Source organism: Martes martes (assembly GCF_963455335.1).
Source record: "Martes martes genome assembly, chromosome: 14".
Lineage (NCBI taxonomy): Eukaryota > Metazoa > Chordata > Mammalia > Carnivora > Mustelidae > Martes > Martes martes.
This window is the reverse complement of record NC_137902.1, coordinates 76,020,404-76,037,379: the sequence shown is the minus strand read 5'-3', so window position 1 is coordinate 76,037,379 and position 16,976 is coordinate 76,020,404.

Sequence of the window (16,976 nt, the reverse complement as noted above, 5' to 3'; positions counted from 1 at the left end):
TTTTTTTAAAGATTTTATTTATTTATTTGACAGGCAGAGATCACAAGTAGGCAGAGAGGTAGACAGAGAGAGAGGAAGGGAAGCAGGCTTCCTGCTGAGCAAGAGCCGGATTCGGTGCTCGATCCCAGGGTCCTGGGATCATGACCTGAGCCGAACGCAGAGGCTTTAACCCACTGAGCCACCCAGGGGCCCCATGAGACTCTTAACTATAGAAAACAAACTGAGGGTCCCTGGCAGGGTGGTGGTTGGGGGGATGGGGTAACTGCATGACCCTCATTAAGGAGGCCACCTGATGGAATGAACACCGGGTGTTATATGCACCTGATAAATCATTAAATTCTACCTCTGAAACTAATAATGTGCTATATGTTAATTAAATTGAATTTAAATTAAAAACTTTTTTAAAAAGTCAGTTTACATTAAATCGTCATGCCCCCACTTCCCTGAGTGTGTCTTAGCATGTCTTAGGATACATTTGCTTCTCTCCTAGACAGGTGTTAAAAGAAAGACATTGCACTATACTGACTATAATATAAATAAGAAATATAATCAAGATAGCTGGTAAGTAGCAAAATCAAGTTGATTTGATTTATACCTAATTATGGTTAAAATTAAATACCTTGAGCATCATATGGAAAATATCCAGAAATGACTGAATGTAAAAAAATAAAAATCCTGTTGTTTTTACTGCAAGGGCACTGAGCATCTTCAGCATACCTTATCATCAAGAGAAGACTCAGATTGTTTTTTCAATAATAAGGAAGTTAGATGGAGAAAACAACGCTATTATTCTCGGTTTCCTCTATTGACAAGTAATCTGGGAGACATACAAACCATTTATTCCTGGGGAAAATGCTGAATCTTTCTCTAACAACCTAAGAAACAGCAGCATTTAACTTTAGTACTTGTTGAGAGATGAGCTTCCAACTGAGAGCTGTTAATTCTGATCTAGAGAAATAATTTCAATACCTGCCTAGGTCAGGCTCCATAGCTTGAGTTTCTTCTTGATTTGATAAGATTCACATTTCACTCCAGTGATCACCTGTACCTCAGAAATATGGGTCCTCAAAATTCTTAAAAAATGCATTTATCAAAAGAAGGCATAAAATATAGCTCTTTTATGAGGGATATGTTAAATTATTTGGGAAGAGTGTGGAATAGATAGTGCCAGGGAGGAGTATATTGGAAGAAAAAACTATAGCAGCGTATTTGAATCAATCAATAAGAAGAATAAGAGAGTACAGTTACTAGGAGGATGAATGAGGATGCATTTCTTTTCCAGTATAAAGACTAAGGGAGAAATGAACTACATTGTCAGTCTATCATTCTAATTTAGAACAGGATTGCTCCTACCTTTGAATGCTGTGCATCTTAGCTGTTATTTGCAAAAGGATTTAAAAAATAGATGAAGCATGGCTGGTCAAAAACTGGCCATACATATCACTTTGTTTTCAGATAAATTATACCCATATATCCATGCATATTTTTTAATTGTAAGGCACCTTATTAAAATTAAATTATGTTAAGTTGGGAATAGTAGAATTAAGAGATACATTTTAATTTAACACCATCTGAATTAAATATTCATGGTATTTTAAAATCAAAAGCTGTAGAACTATCTCTAAGACAAAGTTTCCATAACTCTGCACTAATAAGACTTGTTATGTTGACTGCTGGCATTGTTAAAAATAAAAAAGATCAGGAGCTAGATATATTTAAATATGCCTGCCTTAGAGTGTTTTCATGGTTATAACCTCTATAAAGCAGTTCAGGGGCACCTGGCTGGCTCAGTGGGTTAAGCCTCTGCCTTCACTCAGGTCATGATCTCAGGGTCCTGGGATTGAGCCCTGCATTGGGCTGTCTGCTCAGCAAGGAGCCTGCTTCCCCTCTCTCTCTCTCTGCCTGCCTCTATGCCTCCTTGTGATCTCTCTCTCTGTTAAATTAATAAATAAAATCTTAAAAAAAAAAAAGAATTTAAAGCAGTTCAATCCTGTCAGGAAAAAAAAAGTTCTGATTTTAAATATATTTTATAGCTATAATGGAATAGGATGAAAGTTAGAAAGTTTTAAAAGTTGCAGTGAGTTCTTTAACAGGTATGCCTATACTAGTTAGCTATATTGTTGAATAACCAATTATTCTAAAACCTAGAAATTTAAAATGATTGATGTTTATTGTATCATTTATTTTGTGCATAACTATTGACAATGGCTTATCTGGGAGATTCCAACTCAGGACCTCTCATTAGGTTATGGCTAAGATGTTGGCCAAGACTACTGTCATCTTCAGGTTTGACTGGCTGGAGATTTTTCTAAGGAGGCCTGCTCACATGCCCAGCAAGCCAGGGCTGGCTGTTGGCAGGAAGATTCTATTCCTTGTCCTATAGATCTCTTCAAGAGTTTACCTGGGGATTCTCATGACATGGCAGCTGGTTGCACCCAGAGAAAATGACTCAAGGAAGAAAAGCATTCATTAAAATGATACCATTTCCAACAGATCCAATTATCCCCTGTTAGGTAACAATCACTCTTCTGGGAATGTGGTTACAAATTTTTTTTTTTTTTTTTTAAGATGTCATATACCCGTGATATATGGCTACTTGGAAACAAACAAAAAATACACATCGAGAGGAGAAGCATTATAAAACAGATATGCAAGCATTTCTGGAGGATTCAGTGAGTATGAGGAATGAAAAAGAAGTCAAGTCAGAGACCTGTTGATGACTGAACCATAGCCATCATTCTCCTCTCAAGCTTTAGCCTCTCGTCTGGGGAACTTGATGCCAAATGACTCCATAATGGATGATGATGGAAACAGGGTCTGTGATAAATATATGACATAAAACCAGGAGTCATGTTTTGGTCAAATGTCCTTACCTGATGAAGAGCCTTTGACAATTACGATTAAATTCTAAATTCTATTCACTATAATTTGAATAATCGCCTACAAAAATTCCCTCTTTTGTACCCGAAGTCTTGGATTTTAGTGTTTTATTTCAATCAACAAATAAATTTCTATGGCAAAGAATAGGAGTAGTTCATTGTCCCATTTATTCTAGAGAATGAACATGTCTGCTCTTCATGGCATTCCTAATTATGTAGGAGATGAGCTTGGGAAAATATTTCTTTTTATCGTCTCTACTCTGCATAAGAAAAACTCAATTAAATTTCTTACAGTTCTCTCGATAGCTCATATAAATTATATTTAATATTTGAAAATGTCTTTTGTTGATGTATTTGCTTGACACATTTTCTCAGATATTTACTCAACTTTTTAATATCTCTATTCTTTTCCCAGAATAGAAAAAAGCAACGTATGCTTGAGAAGCTTCAAACACTGGCAAGATGTATAAAACAGAAAGTGAAAGTGCTCTGTAACTGGACTGGGAGTCAGGGTCAGGGAGATTTATATTGAGTACAATCCTTGATAATACTTTTTGAAAGAAATTCATTTGTATATATCACATAAGAGCTTCTTTGAAATAACAAAAAAAGAAAATAATTAAAAAATCTAAGCCCTTTTACAATGTTGTCTGATGGCAGCAGAAGAATACTCATGGAGAGATGCCGAAGGGATAAAACCTGAGAGAGTTAACCGGAATCAGGCAAGAGTTGATGATGGCTTTAAGGATCCATGCATATTCAGAATCCCTGGTAATACAAATAAGTGACATTTATGGACAAACAACACAGATGCAGAAATACAGGGACCACAGAATGGCTGTACAAATGGTACGGGAAGGGAGCTATGGCTCTGGATGGACTAGAATAGGAGTTTCTGGAATGCAGGATTTTTTTTTTTTTTTTTAGATTTTATTTATTTATATATTTGACAAATACAGATCACAAGTAGGCAGAGAGGCAGGCAGAGAAAGAGAGGAGGAAGCAGGCTCCCCGCCAAGCAGAGAGCCCGATGTGGGGCTCGATTCCAGGACCCTGGGACCATGACCCGAGCGGAAGGCAGAGGCTTTAACCCACTGAGCCACCCAGGAGCCCCAAGGAATGCAGGATTTTTGTCTCTTTTATTCATCATTAAATCACCACTGTCCATAACACTTCCTGGCCTTCATTTATTTAAAGACATTATTTATTTATTTATTTATTTATTTGAGAGAGAGAGCACGCGAGTGAGCATGTGCAAGCAGGGGGAGGGGCAGAGGAAGAGGAAAAGAGAATCTCAGTCAGGCTCTGTACTGAGCGGGGAGCCCTACTGCGGGCTCCATTCCAAAACACTGACATCACGACCTGACCTGAAATCAAGATTTGGATGCTTAACCAACTGAGCCATGAAGGTGCCCCCGCCCACTTCCTGGCCTTTAGCACTCAGTAAAACGCCGCAAAATACAGCAATGAAATAACAAATGAATTGGGACTTATAAGTACATTAAAGACGAGCTATTTTGTGCCCATACCACAGCTGAAAGAAAGCTCATTTAGGCAGTGGTACCACAAAGATGACAGCATCAGCATAAGATTCTTAAATGAGTCTCCTTCTATTGGTTTGGTTTTTGAAAATCTTCTTTTCTGTTTTGGTGGTCTGGTTTTTGTAGTCTATATATCATACAGTAGCCTCCAAACCCACAATGTGGTGAGTCTTTGGCGAATATCATAAACGTAGCAATGAGGGTTCGTGAAAATGTCTTGGGATCTGGATTTTTCCATCCGCTTTATCATTGAATATAATACTTCAGGGCACCTGGGTGGCTCAGTTGGTTAAGCATCTACTCTTGATCTCCGCTCAGGTCTTGGTCTCAGTGTCGTGAGTTTAAGCCTGGCAGTGGGCTCCACATGAAGCCTGGAGCCTACTAAAAAGACAAACAAATGAACAGATAAACAAAAATAAACAAACAAGGGGTGCCTGAGTGGCTCAGTGGGTTGGGCCTCTGCCTTTGGCTCAGGTCATGGTCTCAGGGTCCTGGGATCAAGCCCAGCACCGGCTCTCTGCTCGGGGGGGAGCCTGCATTCCCCCTACCCCCACCTGTCTCTCTGCCTACCTGTGATCTCTGTCTGTCAAATAAATAAATAAAATCTTTAAAAAATAAAAAAATAAAAATAATAAAAATAAATATACAAACAAAAAACAAAACAAACAACAACAAAACTCTTCATTTTCCATGCATAAGCAATGAATTAATGTTATGTAAAGGATTATTAGATATGGAATTCCCAGGAAAAAAACATGAGTGTACTCGTTTACAGCTTGGCTGTAATGGTGGATGTCAGGTTTCTTGAAGGCAGCTGCTGTGTCTTATTCACCTTAACCATAATGGGGCCTAATCATTCATTGAGTGAAACAACACAAACTTTCATGAACTTTTTGATTTTTCACAACATCAATTCTTTAAGCTCCCACCACATTTTAACTCTGAATTATTTTTCTTTTAATAAAATTTGCATATTTTATGTCTTGGGAGAGAAACTCTTCACTCATTCATTTTTATTGAATATCCATTATGTTAGTTGATAGGGATTACAGAAAATGCATGGTGGATACCCTCAATAAGTTTATAATACTGGAGGAGAAAAATAAAATTGTTTACATGTATAAGTCAGATCCAGACTGATCCCATCTGGGGAGCATGCCTCGGATTGCCCAGCCCTTACTTGTCTCTGTCCTGGTGTGGAGACTGAAACCCTACTCCTCACCTTCCCAGCTCTGATGTCCTCTCCCCACACCAAGGACCCATGGGCGAGTCAAGGCAACTCCATGGCAAGTACTAAAAAATGCATTTTGTTCAAACAAATCTTACTTAAACTGCTGCATTTTAACACAAAATAGCTATTCACATTTATTGCTTGGCCTCCCCTAGTATCAGATTCCAGATGTCTTCTCAACAATTGGCTTAATGAAGTTTAGAGCAACTATCTTCTCTCCCACACACAGAACTATTTTTAAGACTTATGTTAATGTGTTGTTCTGCTCACTTTTACTGAATTTACTCGTCTTTAACATTCATTTTGGCAGTGATATCTTTAAGCAAAAAAAAAAAAAAATCAAAGTGTCATTTTCAGGAGAACACATTTCTCAACACCCATTAAATAATCCTGTATATATTAGCTGTGCTACAGGATAACATTCATATTTCTTTTCATCGCCTTCATATGGCTCATGCCACAATACTTCTAATCTGAAGTAAATTTTATACTAGTATACATATCACTATTGATACTTATTTTCTACTTAGGTAAAGCATTGTCATGAACTTCATTTCCTAAGACTTCTTCCCTCCCCAGCCTTTTAGACCAAAACTTTTTTCTTCCTCTTTCTAACAGCATCATTCCAAGGTCTCCTCAAATAGAATCTTTTCCTACTATTTAGTAAACTCAACTATAAGAAATGTATCTGGAAGACCACAAAAAGGAATCAAGCAGCCACCTGAGCAACTGAAATCCAGAACAATTGGTGAGGTTTATGCAAATTAGTTACAGAATCACACAGCCTCTGACCTCTTTCGTAGATTTTTATAGGACTTGCAATGACTTTCCTTATCTATGGTTCCGAGCTCACCTTTTAGGACGCTGAGAAAATTAGACACAGCCTAGTGTGCCCTAAAAATGCAAAGCATTAAAGTAGGTGACTGACGTCAGCCTTCTGTGACCACTGTCTCATGTGACCTCAAGGAGATGTCAAAAGTAAGAACCAGAAAACCAGTCAAGTAGGAGCATGCAAGCAGTACTTTGTAATAATCAGAGAGGATAGAAACATAATGTGTTAAGATGATCTAAGAATCTTTCTCATGTCTCTGTGGAAATTAGTAAACCTTCATTTTTTTCAGCTGAAGAAATTATATGTCATGACATGCACGGATGCCTTGGAGAGCGGCTTGCAAGCAGGTACCCTTCCCCTTTCTGCCAGAAGCCCCTCTATGGGACAAGCTTGGGAGCATAGTTCAGAGCAACTGGAAAGACTTTCTCCTGGGATACAGTCCTCAGTGAGATAAAATAAAGTAATCTAATCTATTTTGACAATGTCTTTTTTTTTTTTTCAGTTGACACTATAGTTATAATGACTGGACATAGAAGTACGATTGTCAGCCCCGCAGAAAGATCAAGATGGAAAACCCCAAAAGGCAAATCTATGAAACACACTGAAGTCTAACGTTCAGGGGCCATCTATAGGAGGTGGGAGCCAGCCTAGGTATCAACAGAACCTGAGTGGTCTTTCCATATTAGAACACAACTTGTAAAATTATGAATAGTGGTCACCTAGAATGTATACAAGTATAATTAATCATCAATTTGTTTCCTCATTTGTTCATTTATTTGCCAAGTGAAACACATGAAATGGATCTGTCAATGTCCCTGCTTTACCCCAAAATGGCAAGCTCACAAAGCAACTGGGAACAAAGGGGTTTTCTGGAAATTCTTGACAGGTAGGAGACATACCTCACCAGGCTATACAGTGGATACTTTAAAAACAAAGTATAGATCTCTACATTTTGAATCATTTCAATCATTTCAACTAATCAGAACACAGACTCTTTCCTGATGCTAGGTAGCCTCAATGTCCCCAGCTCTGTCTGTTTTCTTCCTTTACAGAAAGTTTGACCACATCCTCTTCCTCTCCTTCACACCTACATCATCTGACCTCACCTGGGACCTTTGAGGGATTAAGGAATTTTCCTAAATGAAGACCCATTCTTTTGCTAAGAAGAATTTCTGTCTTCACCTGGTAAATACAGTAGTTTTTGTCATGTCTCTATAAGAATAGTATATTTAAGAAATATGATCCCGTAATAATGTTTTAAAATGCTTAAAATTGCAAGGATTTTGTTTCTAAAATTTTCAAGAGGCCTAGATATATAAAGGTGACACGTTACCAATACATCATTGTATTGATAGTAAGTAAAAAGTCTCCTAATTTGTTCAGTCGTGCTGAGTACAGAATGGATTATAGTTGGTTCTTTTCCTAGAGTCACTAGTCTCCAAAATTTTACCCTTAAAGATTGCTTCCATTGGTGAAGCACTGCCCTCTACAGGCAAAATTGGCAAAAGTATCAATTCTCACTAGACAACATACTTGGATCCATGAACATCTGCAATGAATTTAACTTGTAAGATCAGAACCTTTGTGAGGTCAAGCACACAAAAACAAAACTCTAGGAAATGACACAAGTCTTGACCAAATCTGGGTAACTTCAAGATAAATTAATGAGGTTTTTCATTTGTTTAAAGGTTGAATATGTATGATTTTTTTTTTAACTCTCTGCAATCTCATGAATGATAAAGCCAGAAAGAAAGAAAAAGAGTACTTTAAGACTTGTGCAATGAACAACTCATTAGAAATTATTTCAAAAGTGTCAGTTAGGTCCACAGGCCTGAAATTGTTTTCTTTTCTTAGTAATAAACAGAAAGGCGTTGTCAGTTTATTGAAATGAGAACAAATCTAATCTCAGAGAAATACATTCCTAAATATTAATTAGCTTTGCACCTTGTTTTAAAAATTAAAGAGTATTTCAATGACCGATGAGAGATCGAATTCTATTTGAAGGAAATGCTTTAGTGGCTAAAGGCAAGTTCTACTGCGTTATTCCTAAAAAGAGAGTGTAAACTGAGGAGCCTCGTTATAAACCTCTTCCGTACGTTTCATTTGCATCCCCAATTCTTCATTGTAGAATGAAGCATTGTGGAAACAAAACGACCTTGTTAATTTCCTGTTGATTCCCACAAAAATTTTACGTGTATCAGTACATTTTATAAGACTACTTTTTGTTATCAACTTATTCATTCTGAGCATAAATTTTAAAAATTGCCTTCATTTGAGTCCCTCATTACATCCTATGGGAACCTGGAATATAAATCTGGAGTCATGACCCTAGACAATGAACTTCAAGTTGTGGACTCTCAAAGGAAAACTGTAACGTCTCTCAACACAAGAAATGTCTGTATTGATCTCTGGAGAAAGAACATGCTATGTGTCAATAATCAAGACAGACACACCCCAAAATACAAAACTACAGTCAATTTTTAAAAGTTAAATTTAAAAAATAGGATAATTGTGTCAGAGAATGTTTCTGTGACTGTGGTTTCTAAGAAAATCTGTGAAGTGTATAGAAAAAAAAGCTTTCAAATTAAACATTTAAAAAATCACCAATATTGAGTTTTGTTTGAATCATGTTCCCTATAAAAGTATATATTAATTTAACTACTTTGTTGATATAAAATGAGTAACAATCTGCAAGCTTGAGAGTTAATTAAAACGTGTTATAAAAACTATCTTGAAATGAACGGTAGGTTGGAAAATATCAGCTTTGACCAGTAGAAGCACAACGAAGAAAACTAAATTTGGAATGGAAAATGCTGGATTCAAACTATATTTTCTTTACATTTTCTCATAAGGTGTGTGATTAGTGAAACAGACACATTTTGTGGCCAGACTTTCGGTTTCAGTCATTGGCTCTGCTCTTTACTAATTCTGTGATAGCCTGGACATTTGCTTCTGAGTCTCTGTTTCATCATCTATGAACAGACATATATATATATATTTTTTTTTTGAACAGACATATATCTTATCTCTCAAGGGTGTTGTGTGGATTAACTCAGACAGCAGAGAGAGATTCTATATCATAACGGGTGACACACAGTAAATGTTCAATAAACGTCAATTCTGTTTGTGTCTCATTCCCCTTCACTTTTGGAAGCATACTTTCCTTATCTCTAAAACTGGAGCTATAATAAAGCTAACATAAATAAAGCTAGCCCACTATTACTAAGATAATTAATAAAATAAATATATATTTTCCTTGAAAATGCTTTTTAAACTATAAAACTATTTCACCCTTTAGAATTTAAAGTGTAGGATAACAATCACACATAAGTTCACTGCTTGTCCATTATCACCTACAGTAACGGGTACAGTAAGAAAAATATATTTCTAAATGTAGAAGAAAAGGACCTATCACCGCAGTATAGAAATACCTCATTCAGAATTATGAAGTCTATTTTATTTATATTATGCTCACTAAGTTTGTTCAAATAATTTCATGAGTAGACTTCCAAACAGGGGTCAGTTCCTCAGATAATCAGTCTCAATTATGCCAAGTTAATCCATGCTTGTAAAATCCATTAGTATATACCTAGATTTTTAAAGAAGTCTCTTATATGTCTAGTTATGTGATGCAATAGTAAAGTGTCGGATACTAAATGTGAGGATTTAATATTATGACAGCATGAAGAGCAAAATAAAATCTCCAAATGTAAAACTGAAATCCTAGACCCTCCATTATCTGAATTTACATGTAATTCCAAGTATCTCCTCCAGTGGTTCTTCTCACTCTCAATCCAGATCCTGTATTGCAAGCTACTTTTTTAGTCTGTTTTAATTAAATTTTTGAGATATAATTTATGTACTCTAAAATACACCCATTTTAGGTACACATTTTGATGAGTTTTCACAAATGTATATGCTTGTGTGCATACATGCATGCAGGTATCACAAAAAAACGATATAGGATAAATCCATCCCCACAGAATGTTCCCGAGTGCCTATCGCTAGTATGTCACTAACCCAACCAGGGACCAACGACACCTGCTCTGCTTTCTATCTTTCTAGTGTTTTATTTAAACAGAAGTGTACAGTACGTTTTCTTTGATACCTTCTTTAACACAGCATACTATTTTGAGATTCATTCATGTTTTTTGCACATATCAATTGTTGAGTCTTTCTTATGGCTGTGTACTATTCTATTGCATGACTATACCAGGGTTTATTCATCTATTTGCATTTTGATGGATAGGCTGATTCCTATTTTGGGCCATTCTGAATAGCACTTCTATAAACATTTGTATACAAGTATCTGTGCGGACATATGTTTTCATTTCTCTTGGACAAATGCCTAAGTATGTAAATATTTATAAATGTTGTTTAACTTTTTAATATATTGACAAACTGATGTCCAAAGTCGTTGTACCAATTCACATTTGTGTGGGTTAATTGTGTATCCCAACATTGTGTGAGATAATTGAAATCTTAATACTGAGTCTTCTCATCTATATGACATACATCTCCATTATAGGTCCTTCAATTTTCTCTCAGCATTGTTTTGTAATTCTCCTATTCTTGCATATATTTTTTTTAAATTATCCCTAATTATTTCATGTTTTATGCTGTTATACATCATAACTTAAAAAATTGATTACCAATTTCCATTGCAAGTATGTAGTAATACAGTTATTTTTACATATTGATTTTGTGTCAAATAACCTTACTAAAATCATTCTTTTAGTTACTTGTAGATTTCCAGGACATTTCTGTATACATGATAATATTGTCTATTAATAAAGACAGTTTTACTTCCTTTTTTCCTAGAATGTTTGCTTTCCCCCCCTTTCTTAGTGCACTTGTTAAGACCTTGAGTATAATGTTCAATTTCAATGGTAAGAGCAACATCCTTGGTTTTTCCCAATCTTCGGGGTACAGTGTTCATGTTTTTATTCTTAAGTAAAATTTTAGCTTTGAAATCTTACAAATATTTATTTTTAACTTTTTCAAGTTGAAATTTTTTAATTTGCTAAGAGTATTTATTATGAGTAAATGTTGAATTTTGCCAAATGTTTTCTTCTGCATTTATGGGGACAATCATGTACTTTTTTTTTTCTTTTATTCTGCTAATATAGTAAAATATATTGAATGGTTTTCAAAGGTTAAACTTTATATTCCTGGGACAGATCCCACTTGCTTTAACTGTATTATCATTCAATATAATTTTTTAAAGTCATTTTAATTTTTTTATTTTAATTTTTTATTTTTATTAACATATAATGTATTATTTGCCCCAGGGGCACAGGTCTGTGAATCATCAAGCTAACACATTTCATGGCACTCACCATATCACACACCTTCCCCCAATGTCCATAACACAACCCCCCTCTCCATGACTCTCCTCCCCCCAGCAACCCTCAGTTTGTTTTGCAAGATTAAGAGTCTCTTATGGTTTGTCTCCCTCCTGATCCCATCTTGTTTCATTTTTTTTCCTTCCCTACCCTCAAAATCAAAGAAACAAATCATTTCAATATATTTTTAAATTTGATGCTAAGAATAGGAAAAATATTTTTGCATCTATGATCATAAGGGCTATTAGACTTTCTTTTTGATGCCATTGTCTGGTTTTGATATTGTAGTAATGCTAGCTATACAAAATGATTTGTTAAGTGTTCCCTCCTTTAGAATTTCAGATGACTTTTGTAGAATTGATATTAACTTTCATCAAATGCTTGGCCAAAATTAGCAGTGAACTTACCTGAACCTAAAATTATCATTAGATAAAAATTGATTGATTCTATTGAGAGATACTCTATTTGTTTTTTAGTTGGTTTTTGTAGGCTGCATTCTTGAACAAATTTGTCTGTTCCATCTAAGATAATAAATTGGCATAAAGTTGCTTGTGATAATCCCTCAGTGATAAATGCCTTTCATTGTTGGTATTAAGAATTTATGTCTCCTCTTTTTGCTTTGCCTTGCTAACAGGAATATTTTCCCCACCTTTTGGACCTTTTTTATAAAATCTGCATTTGGTTTGTTTTTTTTTAATTGTTTTCCATATTTCATCTTGCCACTTTCTGATTTTAATCTCTATGTTATATTTTATATTTATATTTGTTACTTCCTCCCTATATTACTTTGGATTGAATTCACTCTTCTTTTCCAATTCTTTCTTTCTCCTCCCACTCCTTGTTCTTCCCTCTCTTCCTTCTCCTCCTCCTCCTTCTTCATTGCTTATGGTAAAAGTTTAGATTATTGATTCTACGTTTTTCTCTTTTTTAACAATGGTGTTCAAAGATAAATCTCCCTTAAATCTATACTTCATTAGTCACACGAAGTTTGATATATTTTCTTGCCGTCTTTATTCAGATCAAAATACTTTCTACTTCCCGTTATAGTTCATTATCTGTGAGCTGTATAGAAGTGGGCATTATAATTTCTCCAATATTCAACAATTTTTCACTCTTTCTGTTATCCCCAGTTTAATTCTAATTGTCAGTTAATACATTCTGAATGACTTCTACTTTTGTGAATGTATTGAGACTTGTTTTATGGGTCATCATATGGTCTATCTTTATAATTGCTCCATGTGCTGTTAAAAGAATGTCCATTTTTTAAGTTGTGTGGAATGTTCTATAAAATATATTAGAACAACTTGGTCGATAACTTCTATATAAATCTCCCCATCCCTAAAGATTTTCTCTGTACTTGTTCTATTAATTACTAAGCTGTGAGTTTTGAAAACTCTCATTGTAGACTTGCCTATTTTTGTTTTCAATTCTGCCCATTTTTATTTCATGTATTTTGAAGCTAAGCATATAACCAAGTTTGAACTGTTTTTCTTCTTGATTAATTGATTTCCTCATCATTTTGAGTGTTTCTCTTCATCCTCAGAAATATTCTTTGCCATGAGGTCCACTTATTCTAAAATTGGTAAAGCTACTGTGGCTTTATTATGATCAGTGTGGAATATAAATATATAAATGACAAAAAGAATTATAATGATTACCTTACTCTAAAATTTCTACTTTCTTTACAATAATGAATAATTTTGTCTTTAAACCTCTGCTTTAACAAAACAAACTATGGAGCGAGCCCAAATGTCCATCTCCCAATGAATGGGTAAAGAAGGTGTGGTGTATATATATATATATATAATGAAAATTACATATATATAATTTATATATAATTATATATATATAAAATATATAATGAAAATTACATAGCCATCAAAAAAATGAAATCTCGCCATTTGCAACAATGTGGATGGAGCTAGAGTATATTATGCTAAATGAAATAAGTCAGTCAGAGAAAGACAAATATCATATGATCTCACTCATTTGTGGAATCTAAGAAATTTGTGGAATCTAAGAAAGAAAATAGGGATGCCTGGGTGGCTCAGTCGGTTAAGTGTCTGCTTTGGCTCAGGTCGTGACCCCACGGTCCTAGGATCGTGTCCCACATTGGGTTCCTCACTCAGTGGGGAGCTTGTCTCTCCCTCTGCCTGCCATTCCCTCTGCTGTACTCTCTCTCTCTCTCTGAAAAACAAATAAATAAAATCTTAAAAAAACAAAAACAGATGAACATATATGAAGAGGGGAAAGAAAAAAAAGGAGAGAAGGAAACAGACCATCAGGGACTCTTGACGATAGAGAACAAACTGAGGGTTGATGGGGAGAGGTGGGATGGGCTAGATGGGTGGTAGCTATTAAGGAAGACACTTGTTGTGATGAGCACTGGGTGTTGTATATAAGTGATGAATCACTGAATTCTACTCCAGAAACCAATATTGCACTGTATGTTGATTTACTAAAGTTTAAATTTAAAAAAAAAAAAAAGCCACTAGATGACAAACACCAACATGAATGACCCCAGGCAAGCCAAAAAGAACTGCCTGGGAAACACAGTCCAAGTTGCTTGCCCACAGAATCATGTGTAAACAAATGGCCGGGAAAAAACCAAAACCACAAAACAACAGCAACAACAACAAAAATCTTCTGCTTTAAGTCAGCATGACTAGATTATTTGTGTAATAAAATTTTTTATATGATTGGGTTAAATCAACCACATATTCCCATGTCTTTTCCTTTTCATGTTTTTTCCTGTGTTTTGTGTATGTTCTTGCATTCCATTTTATCTCAAGTTATTAGCTTATTAACTATACCACTTTGACTCACATTTTTAATAATTGTTATCATATTTTGGGTTCTCTAAGAAGCAGCCTCTGAGACCAAATTTAAGGCTTATTAGGAAGTACCGGTAGAATTAACACGTATGATAGAGGAAGAAGAAGGATGGGGCAGAGAAAAAAGCCAGATATGATATAATAGAGTTGAGAACTTCCCCTAGCCCCACGGAGAGTTATGTAGCTGAAATAGTTAATCAGAATTGTCCTGTTTTGGGCTGAAATTCCCAGAAGTATATAACTATGCTTTGGTCAATCATGGTAGACTATTTGATATATGCCCCAAGGTCTGTAATAAAGTTCTGTTTTGTTTTGTCTTCATTTTGGACAGTTTATTTTACTGTGTATTCTAGTTCACTGATGTTTCCTTCTGCAATGACTATTCTACTTATAAGTCTACCAACTGACTCTTGCATTTTTAGATATTATATTTTTCATCTCTAGAAGTTCCTTTCAGTTCTTTTTTCCATGTGTTCTTTTCGCCCCTCACTCTGCTCCCAAAATATCTTTAAACATATTGAGCATCCTTAAGACATATTCTTCAGCACCCTAGTCTGCTAATTTTATCATCTCTATTATTTCTGAAAGTTTTTATTGACTAAACCTGTATCCAAATGTGGTTAATATTACTTTTATTGGATGTGTGATATTTTGATTACTACATTTTGGGGTGTTGGGTTTTGTTTTCTTCCTTTAAAGAGTTTTGGGAGTTTAGATTTTGTTTTCTTTCTTACAGAATTTTGAAGTTTGCTTTTGTAGGCAATGAAGTTGCTTCCAAATCAGGTTGATCTTTTGGAGGCTTATTTTTTTAAGCTTTCACAGAGCAGGTCTACAGCAGCCTTTATTTGGGAATAAATTAGCCTTATGAATAAGGATTGACCTTTCTTGGGGTCCTACTGATTATTCTTTGAAAATTGTTCAAAGTGGTCTCCACACTAGCTGGACTTTAAACTTTTCCTAGCTCTGCTGAAGACTGGGAATTGTTCGCATTTATGAGTCCTGTCATCCCCTTTCCTTTATGAAGATTTACCCATATACGTGTGTATCGTATTCAGCTAAGGAATCAATGGGACCCCTATTGTGATTTCTGGAGCTTTCACCTCAGGGTGCTCTCATTTTCAGTGCTCTGCCCAGCAAGTTCTGCCTGTAGCAGTTTTCCTGGACTTTGATCTCCAGCCCATCAACTCAGCAAGGCCATTGGCTCTGTCTCAGCTCTTCATCTCTGCACCGTGATTCAGAAATTGTCTCTGAGCAGAAATCTGGAGCAATCACGAAGTTTACCATGTTTGTTTCCCTTCTCCCAAGACTCAGTCCTACAGTGGTTATTGTCCAATATGTGGCAACAAGCTTTATGATGTTTTGTCATATTTATTTTTTTGTTTAATGAGGGAAAACCTGATATCTGGGTCCCCCCTGGTCTAGGAATAGAGGTGTTTACTCAATATTCTTTTTTCTTCCTGTGACCTTCTAAAAGAAGCACACAGCATATCCCTCCCAGCACTAGAGTAGGCTATTTGGTTTCTTCCTTTTCTCCTGTTTCTTTCTTTCTTCCTTTCTTCTTTTCTTTTCTCCTTTCCTTCCTCCCTTCCTTCCTACCTTTCTTTCTTCTTCCTTCCTTCCTTCCTTCGTAGGCTCCACACCAGCGTGGAGCCCAGTGTAGGGCTTGACCTCACGACAGTCAAGCCCTGAACTGAGATCAAGAGCCAGATGCTTAACTGACGGTGCCAACCAGGCGCCCCTATTTGGTTTCCTTTTATTCCACACATCTACATGTCTCCCTCCCCAAGTCACATATATCTTCTTTCTTAACTTCAATGATCAACTGCCCTACCGCTAGCCTAAGTCTTCATTAGTGTTTTTATCTTGGGTAGTTATTGTGACATAATAAACCATCCCAAAATTCAGTGGCTTAAAAAGTGGCTTTTATAATTCTATACATTGACTAGGTTCAGCTGGAGAATTCTTTCCCAGATGATATTAGAAGTAGCCTCAGTAATGTGGAATTCCAAGCCTGCTTACAGATGGGGATGTCCTGAAGGCTGAGCTAAGCAGAGATTCTGGTATTGAGTCTCTCTTCCCTTCCTGACCATGTCATCTCTCCTTGTCATAGTTCCATATAGTCTCTCCAGCTGGGACTAATTATTTAAAGACTCCTGACTCCTAAAAGTGGAAAGAAGAATCTGACAGCCTTTCTTGAAACTTAATCACAGAACTGGCAAAGGTTGTTTCCACCACATTCAATTGTTAAAGCTATCAGAGATACCAAGGATTACTATAAAGCTATGGTAATTTAAGGCACTACACTATCAATGCA